Genomic DNA, 14901 nt, shown 5'->3' on the forward strand with positions numbered 1-14901 from the left:
TCCAACAACAAAACAACCTCAAAGTTTCCTTACAAAAAGAATACAAGGCATAACAAACCTACTTATGCAGAGTGCCTTAAATCTCTTACCCTCTACTTAGTCTCCTATAGACTGCTGATGGATGATCTATACCTGGCTTGAAATCATCATCTGCCCCCTATTTCCCCATTTTCTACATGTGGTCGGGGTATCATGTTAACTATCACCATCTCTCTTGATTCAGTGCCACACTCCTGCCTTCTTCAACACTCATTCCTGACTGCCGCAGATCTTTCACACAATCCCTCCACCTCTTTGCTGGATGTCCTAGTTTCCTCTTACCTTCTTCCCGTCTGTCCCAAATCTTATTCACCACGTTGTCTTTCGTTTTCCTGCACATGTCCAAACCACAGTCATCTGTTCTCTTTGATCTTTTCTGCAATTGGAGCTACTTTGGCTTCTGCTCTTATGTCCTCATTTCTTCTTCTGTCCTACAGTGTGCATCCTATCACCCTTCTCAGGCACTTCATTTCCATCACCTCTAGCTTTTTTATCTGGTCTGCCTTTACTGCCCAGGTTTCTGTACCATACAGCAGTGCAGGTCACTCCACTGTCTTGTACACTGTACTTTTCAGCTTCTTTGGCATTTTTCTGTCATAGGCTACATGAGACTCTATGCCAGTTGGCTGCAGCCTCTCTGATTCAAGCTTTGACCTCTTCATTCAGACTTCTCTTTCTCTTCAACCACCCCTCTCAGATACTTGACGTTATTAATCTGTTCCACTATCTTCCCTTCTATCTCAATTCTCAGCTTCTTCTGATTTCCCCAGTTTGCTGCCATTATCACTGTCTTATCTGTGTTTAGTTTCATCCCATGTGCTTTCAGTTTTGCATTACAATTCCCTATCCTTTGCTGAGGTTCTTGCTCAGAGTTGAACCTGAACCCTGGTGTATACCCACTCCCACTGGGAACCTCTTTGTGAGGCCGAAAACTGTTCGTACTTGAGTCATTGGGTCCTCGCAGATATCCTGCACTAATTCTACCAATGTTTCTGGGACTTCTAACCAATGCAGTACTGCCCAGATCAGCTGTCTTAGGACTTTGTCATATGCTTTCTCCAAGTCTACAAATGCCGAGTTGGACTCTCCCAGGGAATAAGAATGTGTCTGTCCTCCAAACATGGCTGCACGGATGTCTTGAACAGCTGCCTGTTTTGAAAGGAGGTGAACAGATCTATTAGAGGTGTTCCCCACATCTGGACTAGATCCTGAAACACCACTGCCTCAAGTTTTCACTCATGCAAATCTACCCAGGATCTGCTCAGTCCGTCTACCACAGAGTTTGCTCTGACAGGATATATGATGCCTGAAGAGACAAGAGAATATGGAGAAGCTTGCTCCCAAGCTATCATTGCCAATTGGCACAGAAGACAAGACCCCAGAGAAAATGAAAGTTATGTGCTTACCTTAACAATAGATCCATGTTGTCAGTTTCCGTCTAGTTCAACCTGTGGGTTATTTAATCTGTCTCAAATCAGAGACCAGCTATTTCCAAAGTCTTCACCCTCTAAGCTCTGCCTCCTATACCCATAGTACTTTGCTCTATAGAGACAAAGTTACCTTAAATCAAGTTTTCCCATCTACAAAAAAATCAAAAGCTTTAACAACTTGGTCTTCCAATGTCTGGGAGAAAAGCAATACAGGAGGGGGCCAGATGGGAGGGATAGTTGTACCAGATGTAAACAGGCATAGAGCTATCATTATGGTAAGTACACAGCTTTAATATATAATGCTGTCTTTTCCATCCAGGTTCAGCCTGTGGGAGTCCTTAGCCATGTTTCATCCAGGGAGGTCCTACAAGTACACATTCCACAACAGGGTGGAACCAAAGGAGTCACTAGACCTTAACTGAATATCTAGCTTTTAGTGAGACACAAAAGGTACGAGAACCCACCCAGGTAGCTGCAGCACAAATGTCATCCATAGCAGCTCTTGAAAAGAAAGCTGTGGAGGTAGACATAGCGTTAGTACAGTGACCATTTGGTTTGCAAAGTAAAGCCTTTGCATTTCATTAGGATTTAGTTTGAATGGAATTAGAAAGCAACTTAGATGATAAGGTAGACGTTGGCTTTCCCTACTGGGGATTTGAAAAAGAAACAAAGAAAAAGTTATGTACTTACCATGTTATATTTCTGTTGCCCATCTTCATTTATCCTTGACAAATAGGTTTGATTCCGATATCAGAACTGACTTGGCCATTACTACAGCCTGCGAGAACAAAAAACTCTCGAGCTTAAGTCCTACCCAGAATGGTCCTTCCCAAATTACCTCCGATCGAGTTTGCAGACAGAAAAGAGCAGAAAATATAATCCCAATAAAACCTTTATACAAACACCAGATATGGTCACTACCTGAAAGAATGGATAACTAGGGCCATAATTCATTCCACCAAGAAGCCTGAATGGAAGGCGGACGGAGAGTGGGGAGTCAAGGATAAATAAAGATGGACAACACAGACAGAACATTATGGTAAGTACAAAACTTCTTAATCTGATGTTGTCAATCTTCATTTAATCCTTGACAACTGAAGTAGCTATGCCTCTAGAAGAATGTGCCTTAACAGGCCCGAATAATTCAACATTCCTCTTGCTGTATATGCAGGAAATACAGTCTTTTAGCCATCTAGATAAGGTAACCTTGGTGACTGGCTTTCCCATTTTCATTGCTGAAAATGAAACAAACGGTTGTATTTTTTATGTCTTTTGTTCTATGAACATCTAATAAAGGCAAGCAGTATTCACCTTTGTTTGAAAAATTGGAAAAAAATACTGGTAAATTGGTTATCTAATTGATATTCATTTCTAACACCACTTTTAGTAAAAAAGAAGGATTCATTCTCAAGGACACCATGTATCTGTGAAAAATCAAATATGATTGTTTGCAAGGTAAGGCTTGAATTTCTGATATTCTTCTGGCAAAAGTAATTGCTACAGCTTTCCAAGACAGGAATTTCAAGTCACAGCTGGCAGGAAGCTCAAAGGGGATGCACTATTGTTTGTAACAATAAGTTTTGGTCCTAAGGTGAAGAGGGATCCTTTTATGGCAGTTTTAACATCAAGGATCCTTTTAAGAATGCTTTGAAAAGTTTATGAGAAATTAATAAATATTTTTGAACTCCTTATACAAATTAGAAATAGCTGAAAGCTGAACCATGATAGTAAAGGAAGAAGCTCCTGCTTCAAAGAGCAAGGCTAAAAATTCTAAGACTTGTTGATAGGAACCAATAAGGAATCAATGTCATTATCTCAAGCCCAAAAGAAAAATCTCTTCCATTTACCTTTGTAGAGTTTTCTAGTGGAAGGCTTATGGAAGGCCAAAAGAATCCGACAAACTGCCAGGCGTAATCATCCGTGTTACCCAATCAATGGAACTGGAGAAGCCAAGCTGTGCGCTTGAGGTTTTGATGGTTTGGGTGAACTAATCACTCTGGATGGGATAGGAGGTCTGGATCTGGGTTAAGAGTCCATGGTCATTGACTCAGATAGGGTCAAATGGGAACCAAATCTGTCATGACCAGAAGGGAGCAATGAGGATTACTTTTCTCTTCAACCTGACTGTTTTCTTTAGACATTGATGAATTAAAGGGATCGGGGGAAAGGCGTACAAGAGTCTGGAGGGCCAATTATGCAGGATAGCATCTCTCGGGCATTCCCCCAGATGGGGGACCAGGGCAAAGTAGCGGTTGCACTTGTTATTTAGGGGCAATGTAAATGGGTCACAGCAAGGCTGGCCCCAGTGATAAAATCTTTTCTGCCACTTTGGGATTGAGAGACCATTCATGAGGCAGGAGAATGCTTAGTTTGTCTGCTATCACACTGATTCCAGTGATTCCCCAAAATGTTGTTGTTGTGTCTTTCGGCTTTTAGGAGTCGCCACAGAGGAACTCCGGTCTGCTAATGATTGGCAGTAGATTTTTACATGCAGAGTTGTGTCAGAAAAATACGTATTAATGTGTGTATTAGTAATATGCTTGGTGCATTTAGAGCTTGAAAAGGGTTAACACATTTATTCTATTTCATACTGCATAAATCTGTACAAACTGCAGATGCTTTCTGACCTTGTATTGTTAGCTAAAATCTTGCTTGTGCCTTGGAAATTTACTGAGAAGCAGATGATTCCTGCTTATGTTAGGAAAATAATGAATAGAACAATACTACTTGTATGAAGCTTAGACAAAAAGTTCCGTTTGTGCTGTGAGAAAATACACGGCTGTAGAAGCCATAGATAATTAGGACAAAGCCCGTTTGAAAATATGAACTGCAATCAGCATTTACTTGTAACTGAATTAGAAGAGTACCTTGAAATGTAACACTGTACAATGGAAGCTTCTAAACGAATTAGTGCCCACCAAGGCCAGGTTGTTTTTCTCAAAAGTTTCTCACAAATCTAGTCATGTCAGCAGAAAAATCTGAGTAACATCTGCTGTAACAATACTGAAAGTTGTGTTTGATTACGTCAGCCATAGAAGGCCATGTCTTGTAAAATAGTATAAGAATGAGCATACTTCCTGTTCGTAGTTAGACAAATCCTTGTATTTGCATGTTTTTGTCTCATTGGCGGCAAGTAAATATACCTTAACTGAACCTTACGTGTATTGGTCTTTGAAGTTTTTTCCTTTGACAGATTGGTCCTTCGGACCGGAAACCCTCACTTCGCCTCGGATCAGACAGGCCAGGTGGCTTGAAACCATACGGGGAAGAAACCACATCGGTTCTTCTTAGTTGAAAAACCCTCCGACTGAATTGTTGTACAAAGGAGGCCAGCCACTTTCTGATCTGCGACTGAAGGATGGGTTTACTCGAACCAGGTGATCAATCATGAAGGCTCAGGTAAGGTGAATCTACTTTTTTTCTGTTTTAGATCAGGGACTAGATTTGTATTTATTTTGTTAAGACTTTGTTTATACAAGTCAGGGATAAAAAGATTACTGTCTTGTCATAGATCAGGGAAACAGAGCAGGTAGGCAGTCATTCTGAAGAGACTATAACAAAATCTGTGGTACCACTTTAAAAATAAGGAGTTACATAACGATTAAAAGGGTAGAACAAAATGGGTAATAATTGTACAAAAAGATCCCAAAATCCTCCGTTAACCGAAGACGCGAAATACATGCAGTCACAGCATGCTGATAATATTAAATACTACTCAAAATGGGTTAATAAGTATGAATTTGATGGTAAATTAGAAAAAATCCTCGCTTGTCAAACTTGTCAAACAGCTTAAAACCGATTCTAGAGGTCGGGTAAAAAAGCAACGTCAATTAGGAATTCCTCAGGCACACAGGTGGATTGAGGAAGTAAACCGAAGGGAACAAAAGAGTAATAATTCAAAAGCAATGTTTTTAGATAAGGAGGACAATAACTTAGTAATAGCGTCAGCCACTCCGCCTCCCTTACCAGAATATGAGGCAAGTGAACAAGTTAGTCCACCCCTGCGATATCCTGCTGTCACTGTAAGTAGAGACACTACAAAAGCAAAACCGTTTATTAGAGATCCCGTCAAGACCAGGTCTCGAAAACGGGCAGGAAACTCAAAAGGATACATTGAGTTATATCAAATGGGTAGAAATTCACGATTTATGACTGAAGAAGAAATATGCCCACTTATAGAAGTGCCTAATCCTCAGGCAGGGCAAGAAGGTCAGGACCCAACTATTCTAGTGTACAGACCCTGGACTCCGGAAGACATCTGGAAAGCCACTGAGGAAATTCCCCATCCAAAAGTTAATTTTACAAAGCTCTTAGAAGATTTGCAAGGAATGAGGCTAAGTTATAATTTAAATGGAGAAGAGGTAGAAAAAGTTGTCAGACAAATTGTGGGACCAGATTGGCACATGATTAGTGGCGACTGGAATCCCCGTGACCCACATAGCAGCGCAGAATTAGACAACAGAGTGAAAGGTCTTACAGACCGCATCTCTGAGAAATGGAAGCCTAGGGCAGACTGGACTTGCATTAATCAATGCATCCAACAGGAAGGTGAAGCTATTGACAGATACTATGCCAGACTATTAGAATGTTTTAATAACCATTGTGGAATGCAGGTTCCTGAAGATCAGATACACGATTCCCCATTTGAGCAGCAGTTAAAGAATGCATTTTTGAAAGGCAGTATTGCACCCATAAGCAGCTTTAATACAAAGCACATGGTAGATCATCGTACAAGCAGATTACAGTCATTACTTGAATATGCTAGGCATGCCAAAAGGCATTTTAATAGCAAAAAGAAAAAGAAAGGCCAAGTATTTTCTGTAGAAGATGGAGCAGAAATTTATGTAGTACAGTCTGGGAAAAGGGGCAAGAGAAATGCCCAGGGAAACAAACAATCTGATCAGTGATCAGAGGACTTTGAAGGGCGAAAGAAAAGGGGTGAATGTTTTAAATGCTGTAAAAAGGGACACTTGGCAAGGGATTGCAAGAAAAACAAGAAAGCAACCACGGAAGATAAGGAGGGTGTGGACAGACTATATGATAGTCAGGAATCACTAGAAGGGGATAGCAGAGAAGGGACAAATGAGAATGTGACAGAATGCTTCACCTCAAAAAATCTAGATCCCTCAGAACTACAAGGGTGGGAGACTTAAACCTTGACACGGTTATTAATAGGACGTGCTGGAGGGACAGATTCATCACCCAGAGACTCCCTATGCTGTGGAACAAAATCCCGGTACATGTGAGGCAGAGCACCTCGCTGGCTTTGTTCAAGAGAAATCTTGACCAATGGATGGGAGATCACAGATATACCCCAGGGATTATCTCAGTGTCACTGCTTGACAGAGGCACAGCAAAATAATGGGCATAGTATCCTCCAAACTAAAGGGGTGGCGAAAGCCACAAAACTCTGGGCTACGCTTATAAATGCCCTTGGGCAGATAGCCTAGTACGAACCTATGAACCGCCTAGTACGAACCTATGAACCTATGAAGAAATAGAGGAAGTGCAGGAAGTCACGGATAGTGAAGAAAATTAAATATTAGATTTGGCTTTATTGGGCTTAGAGCTCTATTTAGTAGACACGAAACCAGAAGTTACACTCCTGGTAGAAGGGAGGGAGGAAGTCAGATTCTTGTGTGACTCAGGGGCATCATGGACCCTGATACATCCCTCCAAACTACCAGAGAACTCAGAGTCACCTGATTACATATTAGTGAAAGCAGCAGCTAATGGACAGCTGTATCGGGAGCCCCTCTCCCATAATATTGTGATAACTGATCCTGTTTCAAGATTGACCCAGAAAAGCAAAATTGTTGTTTCTGAAAAAAGCCCAGTAAACCTCTTGGGCAGAGACCTTATGCAGCTATTTGGTATAGCAGTAGTTCCGATTATGTAGGGTATGGAAGCACATCGACAAATTGATACCTTTGCAGTGCAAACGGAGGGTAAAAGGTTTTATTGGTACAGCCAGGACTTGGTTACGACTGGTCCAGGGGCAGTGACAGAAGAGTTGATGAACATAGCCATCAGTGTTCCCCTCCCTTGACATTGATAAACAGCATTTGTTGCACTGTACTCTGTATTATTGTAACACACCAGGACCTGATAAGGAATATGAGCAAGAATTGTTTAGAAATCATGCAAACAGATTGATATTAAGTAATCTGTACTGGGACACAGAACGGAACAGTGTAGCCAGCTGTTAATTGCCCCAGGAGTTCTTTGCACTCTATAAATCTAATCGATTACCACATGTTAGCTTAACTAAGGACAAGAATGTAAAATGGGTAGACTTAGGAGAAAAAAGTCATGAGATGGGAAAAACAGAGAGTTAGAACTGTCAGAACAGGGAATACAAATGCAGAAGCTGAACTGGATAACTCAGACCCACCCAGTTGTACACTTGCAGTCTAGCAAGGACAGCTGATTAGCACTCCTGTTGAAGGAAGAAGAGAATGCCTTACAGAATATACCAGAAACTCTCTGGTCAACAGGAAAATCAGATGTAGGACTTATTCGTACAGCGGGACCAGTTACTATTATGCCAAAGTCAGCATTTAGACCACAAAAAAGACAGTATCCCTTAAGAAAAGATGCAGAGGTAGGAATCAAACCTATTATAGCAGCCTTACTTAAGGAAGGGGTGCTGGTGGAATCTCCTGATTCACCATGTAACACACCCTTATTTCCTGTTAAGAAAGCGAATGGAGAGTGGCGTATGGTCCAAGATTTACAAGCTGTAAATGACACAGTAATACCAAGGGCACCTACGGTGCCAGACCCACACACCCTGTTGAATGATTTAAAACCTCAACAGAAATATTTTTCTGTGGTAGATATCAGCAATACGTTCTTCTCAATACCGATACACCCCGACAGCCAGTATTGGTTTGCATTCACATTTCAGGGGAAAAGGTATACATATACGCGACTACCACAGGGAAATTGTGAAAGTCCAACAATATTCTCACAAAAAATGGCAAGCAACTTGGCAGGATTTACCCCGCCAATTGGTAGCCAGATTTCACTTTATGTTAATGATATCCTGCTGGCGTCCCCCACCCAGCAAGATTGTAAAGAAGACACCATAGCGCTATTACAATTTTTAGCCACTGAAGGACATAAAGTAAACAAAAATAAACTGCAGCTTTGGAAAAAACAAGTTAAATACCTAGGATATGTAATATCCAAGGAAGGTAGGACATTAGATGAGGACAGAAAAGTAGCGATTTTGCAAGCACCAAAACCCACTACCAAGAAGGAAATGATGTCCTTCCTGGGTACAACTAATTTTTGTCGGAGTTGGATTCCAAACTATGCCTTGGAATCTGCACCGTTGACTAACCTGATTTATAAAAAGCCTATGGCAGCACAGGATTTGTTACAATGGACACCAGAAGCAGAATCTGCTTTCTGCAAACTGAAACAGTTAATAGCGTCCTCATTAGTTTTGGGATTACCAAACTATCATAAACGTTTTTTCCAAACTGCAGATTGTAAGCAAGGTTATATGACATCAGTGTTAACACAGCAGCATGGGGACAAGCAATGCCCTATTGTTTATTATTCATCACAACTGGACCCAGTGGCACGGTCTTTACCCCACTGGGTACAAGCAGTAGTTGCAGCTGCAATGGCAGTACAGGCTTCGGCCTCAGTAGTTTTGTTCCACCCTCTCACATTGAGAGTGCCTCATGCAGTCGCGATTATTTTACTGCAAGAGAAGGTAGCATATCTTTCCCCTGCTAGGCATCTTTCCTGTATGACTATATTGTTGAGCCAACCTCATATGACAATTGAACGATGTACGACTTTGAACCCTTCTACCTTGCTCCCAACCCCTGTGGATGGCACACCACACGGCTGCCTGCAGGTGATTGAGCAAAAGACACTGCCTAGAAAAGACCTTACGGATGTTCCCTTGGATGATGCCGAGGTGACATACTACGTGGATGGCTCATGCAAAAGGGGTCCTGCAGGACAGAAACTAGTATGATATGCAGTAGTTTCTGATACTGAGATTATAGAAGCAAAATCTTTACCACACAATTTATCTGCACAGTCAGCAGAATTGATTGCCTTGACACGGGCATGTACCTTAGCAAAGGGTAAATGTGTGAACATTTTTACTGACAGCCAGTATGCTTTTTCTACTGTACATGTTTTTGCGCAACAGTGGAAAAATCGAGGAATGATAACATCTTCTGGCAAACCAATCAATCGTGCACAGTTTATTTTAGATCTTTTAGAATCTATTCAGTTACCTCAGAAAGTAGCTATTTGTAAATGAACAGCTCATACCAAGCAACAGGACAGGATTTCAAAAGGTAATGCGAGAGCTGATACAGCTGAAAAGCAGGCAGCTTCAGAAGTATTTCTTTTGAATGAGGAATTACAACCCTCTGAGATTTTAGCCATCTAATTTGTTTAGATATGCAGCTTTGTTGAGCCATGGGCAGTGCCATGTCTCAACAGGGGGGATGGTACAGCTGGTGAACCAAGTGTTCACGACATATGGATTCTTAAATTACACTAAAAAATTCTGTTTGATGTGCCATGTTTGTAATAAACATCATGCACAAGAGGCGTTACAGCCCAAGCAAGGGAGTTTCCCTACACCACCGTATCTGTTTCATACTATCTGTATGGATTTCATAGAGTTGAATAAATGTGAAAATAAGAAGTATTGTCTTGTCATTGTAGATATGTTTTCCAGATGGGTGGAAGCCTTTCCGACTAAAAATCCAGACGCAGCAACTGTGGCCAAAGTCCTTGTTAAAGAAATCATCCCTAGATTCGGCATTCCGGAAAGGATCTACAGTGACAATGGCACACACTTCATAAACCAGACCATACAACAGTTAAGTAGACATTTTGGCATTTCTTTAAAAAATCATTGTGCGTATCACCCACAATCTGCAGGGCTAGTAGAGAGGCATAATGGGATTTTAAAGAATAAGCTAAGGAAGTTAATAGTAGAAACGCAGAGAAATTGGGTGTACTGTCTGCCTCTGGCACTGTTGAGCATGAGAACTGTTTCGAATGCAAAAGGATCGACTCCTTTTGAAAAATTATTTGGAAAGGCTTATTATATACCTCAGTGGAAATCTCTCATGCCCGCAGACCAGGAAGCTGACAGTACACTAGCTGAGTACATGCAAAACTTGTTAAATTCTAAACATTTGTTGCAGTCAAATTCTGTTTCAGATAAAGAATGAACCAGACCGTCAGAAATAGCAGTGTCCCCTGGAACTTGGATTTGGGTGAAGACAGTAAAGAGAAAGAACTGGGCATCACCAAAGTGGGAAGGTCCATATCAAGTGCTTCTGTCGACACCCGCTGTAGTCAAGATAGCGGAGCGCACCTCCTGGATCCACCTGACGCACTGTAAATTAGTCAAGAACTTTGAACTTGACAAAAATCTTGTCACATGCCAAGAGTAAAAATGATATAGTCCAGAAGAAACAGGAATGCAGAACAACCCTTTCCTCAGAAGTATTGCATAATCATCCTGTTAACTGTACTAGTGACAATAATCTTTTTAATTGTGGCCTTTCCTTTTTCCAGCCACACAGACTGAACTGAATAAATGTGTTGCGTTACTCATAGACTGGCATCCAAACTTTAACACTTACCAGGCAATTAAATATGTGTATGCTGAGACTTTCAATGTTTTGAATTGCTGGATTTGCACAGCTTTGCCGACAGCATACGTGGGGGGGGGGGGTTATTAAGGACTACAGTCCCCCTAGGGGTCAATGAGACCTGGGAGAACTTGATTTACGATACCTCAATCATTACATCACAAGATAAAACAGCATTGCACTTGTCTGTTCCACAAAAGGGAACTGTGTGTTTTTATAAAAATGATACTGTTTAGGTGGGTTGGAGCAACTGCAATGTGACTGTTCCTTATAAATGTTACACTAAAGGTAACAATGTAGATCTTTATTGTAATACAAACTATGATTCATTTCTTGGATTGATGCATAAAACACTTGATGAAGTAAAACATAATTCTGTTCTTTATAAACAGCCGTCTATAATTGATAGAAAAATGTTCTGTGCAGGGCGAGTGTATATTCATAGGAGGATTACTACTAAAGTAGAGGACTGTTACTTTGTGGGTGGCAGAAAGGCATACAAATGGTTACCTGAGAATTGCTCCGGCAGTTGTTTTTTGGGTTACCTGGTTCCGGCCATACGACACACTGTAGTTTTGCCTCAAGGAAAAATTTGAAATATCCGAGAGGTCATCAAGAAACCTGTAAATCCAGTGGGACAAATCGATGTGCGTTGGAAAGACCATCATTCCATAGGCAAAGGACTGACACATATGGACTTGAGGGATAGCGTTATATCGTGGGCAGGCATATCACCTGTGTATGGAGCAGTGAAATCAATCTGGGAGCTGAGAAAACTGTCTAAACTTCTCGAAGTAATGAGCAATGCAACTTTTTCCACTCTCGAATTGGTGACTGATGAACTGAATGCTATGAGAACTGCTGTGCTTCAGAACCGCATGGCTCTCGACTTCACCCTAGCGGCGAGAGGTGGTACTTGTGCTATAATCCAAGAAGAATGATGTTCATATATTCTTGACCATAAACACGAGATAGACAATCATCTTGATGTAATTCAGCAAGTGTCGGCCATGACCAAACCAGGCCCAAACCCACTGACGGACTTTTTTCAGAAATGGTTTGGGGGGTGGGGTACCATCCTAATGAACATCCTGATTGCCATTTGTGGAGGAATGCTCCTACTGGGAGTATGTGTTTGTTGTGGCATCCCCTGCATGAAAAGACTGATTAAAGATTTTATAGATATGTCAGGTTTCTGAAACCTTATATCAAAGTACTGAGTTTGAAGAACTGTTAAAAGATTGAAAATGCTTTCATAAGTTTAAACTGAACGACTCTCTTAACTGCAAATCCTGAGTGGAAGAGGTTAGGAGAAGAAAACAAACTGTTTATGCTTATTTTGAAAGTAGAATAAAAGTATTAAAAGGAGGGAAATATCAGAAAAATATGTATTAATGTGTGTATTAGTAATATGCTTAGTGCATTTAGAGCTTGAAAAGGGTTAAACACATTTACTCTATTTCATACTGCATAAATCTGTACAAACTGCAGATGCTTTCTGACCTTGTATTGTTAGCCAAAATCTTGCTTGTGCCTTGGAAATTTACTGAGAAGCAGATGATTCCTGCTTATGTTAGGAAAATAATGAATAGAACGATACTACTTGTATGAAGCTTAGACAAAACGTTCCATTTGTGCTGTAAGAAAATACACAGCTGTAGAAGCCATAGATAATTAGAACAAAGCCTGTTTGAAAATATGAACTGCAATCAGCATTTGCTTGTATCTGAATTAGAAGAGTACCTTGAAATGTAACACTGTACAATGGAAGCTTGTAAACGAATTAGTGCCCACCAAGGCCAGGTTGTTTTTCTCAAAAGCTTCTCACAAATCTAGTCATGTCAGCAGAAAAATCTGAGTAACATCTGCTGTAGAACAATACTGAAAGTTGTGTTTGATTACGTCAGCCATAGAAGGCCATGTCTTGTAAAATAGTATAAGAATGAGCATACTTCCTGTTAGTAGTTAGACAAATCCTTGTATTTGCATGTTTTTGTCTCCTTGCGGCAAGTAAATAAATATACCTTAACTGAACCTTACGTGTATTGGTCTTTGAAGTTTTTTCCTTTGACAGTTGCCAGCCCTGACACACAACCTTCAATGAAGGTATGCCCATTCACGCATGTCTCCACACAGAAGATGCTCTAGCTAAGAATCAAACAGGACAACGTCTTACTGTGAGGCGACAATGCTACCACAGCACCACCACCGCAGTAATATACATTGCTATTAGAAAGCAGTGGGAAAAGATCACCCAGTGTCAAACCTTGAGAGCTTCTCGACAAAGAGGGTAAAACTTGGTTCCTCCTTGTCTGCTGATGTACCAAACCACCGACATATTGTCTGTCTGAAATGCAACCATTCCCAAGGGGAGAGCAGTTCGAAAGGCCTGCAACACGAAAAGCACTACCCTCAGCTCTAGAACATTTATATGCAAGTTGACCTCCATGGGGGACCAAGTGCCTTGGATAGTCTTGCTCAGATAATGCCCTCCTCATCCCTATCTGGGAGGTGTCCATGGTCACTATGGCTTGGGACTTGACATGGGACAAAGGGATGGCCCAAGAGATTTTCTTCTGAATGACTCCACCAATCCAAGTCTTTCTTGCAACGGTTGGTAATAAAAATCTGATCTGACATTGGTTGACACATTATAGACCACTGAGAAGCTAGGAGCCACTGTAGAATTCTCATGTAAAATCTTGCTAGGGAACTATGGTCGCTGCCATTGAACCTAAGGCTTGTAGGACTAGTCATGTGGCAACTCTCCTGTTTCTGACAATTTTTTGCACTTGGTCTTGATCTTGCAATCTTAGATACATTAGGGAGGCTATGTAAGAATTGGTACTTATAACTGCTCCTATAAACTCTAAAGTCCGAGTTGGAGTCAATTGTGATTTCTCAAAATTTATGGTAATCCCCAGGTTGGTGAGGTCTGGAGAACATAAGTCTCTTGTTTGCTCGAGAAGATGCCTGGCGAAAGCAATAATGAGCCAGTCATCTAAGTATGGAAACACCTGGAATCCTTGCAGTCTCAAGTGAGCTGTATGCATTTGGTGAACACCCTGGGGGGCTGTGATGAGACCAAGGGGCAGAGGCAGAGCTCTGAACTGATGACTAGCTCACAGCCAAAAGCAGAGAAATCTTCTGGAACACTTGTCCATTTTTATGTGGTAATATGCACCCTGGAGATCTATCGAGCACATCCAAATCATCTTTCCGTAGAAAAGGAAGAATAGACTGAACTGTGACCATCGGGAATTTTGTCTGAACAGATTTGTTCAAAACACTTGGCCCAAAATTGGTCTCCAGTCCCCTGTCTTTTTGAAACTATAAAGAATCTTGAGTAAACTCCCAATTATACCTTGTCCGGCAGGACCTCTTGAATGACTTTTTTCTAGCAGTTTTTGCATTTCTAATACTGCTGGTTCCTGCTGACTGGGTGGATCATTGGGGGTTTTCTTGCAATTGTGGGGAGTTAGAAGGGATGGTATGGCGTAGCCTCTTGTTATAATCCTCTGCACCCAAACATGCAAAGTTATCTGAAGCCAGGTGTGTTGGTGCAGGTATAAATGCCCCCCCGAATGCCTCCAGAAAAGGCAATTGGGCCTCCTTTCAGGAGTGCTAATAGTGTTTACCAGGAAACATATCCCTGGAACCTTGATTTTGCAGACCACCTTTGCCGCATGGATAGCATCTTCCATTAAAGCTCCCCTCTCTGCTCCTGGGGGAGCCACTGTCATGTGTGTGTCCTGGAAATGCCCTTCAGACTTTCTGAACCACAT

This window comes from Protopterus annectens, chromosome 3.part0, assembly GCF_019279795.1.
Source record: "Protopterus annectens isolate FY-2018-M chromosome 3.part0, PAN1.0, whole genome shotgun sequence".
Classification (NCBI taxonomy): Eukaryota; Metazoa; Chordata; order Ceratodontiformes; family Protopteridae; genus Protopterus; species Protopterus annectens.